At 37.7% G+C, this 1450-nt stretch overlaps 1 long non-coding RNA gene across 1 annotated transcript; it reads right to left on the reverse strand.

The window, feature by feature from the left end:
- Positions 1-290: 290 nt before the first annotated feature.
- On the reverse strand, positions 291-1213 carry LOC115532425 (uncharacterized). Its single transcript, XR_003974026.1, has 3 exons — positions 1058-1213; positions 811-928; positions 291-473 (listed from the first exon to the last, which is right to left on the reverse strand). It is a non-coding gene; the product is annotated as an uncharacterized LOC115532425 (long non-coding RNA).
- Positions 1214-1450: the final 237 nt, after the last annotated feature.

The raw sequence follows: 1450 nt of genomic DNA on the forward strand, positions 1-1450 counted from the left end.
TATGCTAAACGTTAATAAATCCTTTATTAAACTGCCAATTATGCATTTTGCAGGTACGGGATCTACAGCGGGAACAATGCTAATTAAGGTTAATAAGACCTTTAATATACATGATCTTAATTTATTTTCCTTGGCAAGTGACCATGCTATAAGCGGGATAATACCCTTCGAGGTGTCAAAAACATGTTTGATCGATCGTAATTAAAGGGGACAACTTTTTGAGGGAGATTAACTCAAACAGAGTATACATTTAATAAGCAAGAAAAAGAAGAAAAAGCATAATTATTAAAGTATTTGAATGGTTTTATTATGTTGGCAAGCAAGAAGTAGATTAAATGGGATAATCAGTCTTATTAAAAGGGTTTGTGCAACAACAAGACATGATTGCGGCTCATGTCGCTCTCGTCTCTTTCTGCCAACGACATGCGCGTAGACCGCCGAGTGACGTAGAGTGACGTAGACTGATAATCCCTCTATAAAGAAACACAAAGAACATTGACCACAATAGACAGTTAGCAGACAGGTTACAATAAGCATTAAGCGGTATAGACATGGATTCATGACAACTGTTGGAATTAGATTCGTTTGGTTACCTAGTTTCATATGATGGCATGACCAAAACGTTAGCTCAAATGTAGCATGCCAAAACCTCTAAAACAAAGTAATGTAAGCCAAAAAAGTTGGCTGAATAAGTAAACAAGGTCAATATACATGACGCAGTGTGTAATACATTCTCTCTTTAGATGCAAAGAGCTAGCTAGCTAGCTAGCACCAGCTACCGGTACTACATCATCAAATTCTTAAACTTACCAGAGAGTCATCCTCCAGTTCTGACCTCTTCCTCTTATCCATGTTTTCTTTGCTTGTTCCTGTCTTTGGTTTGTCAGTTGTTGGTCTGGGGTGCTCGTGCCGACAATTCCGACATGTTCTCCAAACATTCGTCAAACACTTCATTAAGCATATGCTTCAAGACCTCATACACTCGCATAAACATAACTTCCGGTTTAAAACGACCTACAAAATAGATGGATTTTAAGGCTATATTTCTTAAACTTACCAGAGAGTCATCCTCCAGTTCGGACCTCTTCCTCTTATCCATGTTTTCTGTGCTTGTTCCTGTCTTTGGTTTGTCAGTTGTTGGTCTGGGGTGCTCGTACCGACAATTCCGACATGTTCTCCAAACATTCGTCAAACACTTCATCAAGCATTTGCGTCAAGCCATCACTCAGTTGCATATGCATAACTTCCGGTTTAAAACGACCTTCAAAATAAAAGCATTTAAAGGATTTGACAGATCACACTCGCTCAACGTGCGGATTTATTAACCGCATAACAAATGCTTCGTAAAGTTTATACAATGACGTAATAGGTAACTTAATAAGACTCAATAAATGGGTTTGTAATGCTTTTATTAAGAACTATAAGAAACTCATAGGATATCATTAATATT

Source organism: Gadus morhua, chromosome 19, assembly GCF_902167405.1.
Source record: "Gadus morhua chromosome 19, gadMor3.0, whole genome shotgun sequence".
NCBI lineage: Eukaryota > Metazoa > Chordata > Actinopteri > Gadiformes > Gadidae > Gadus > Gadus morhua.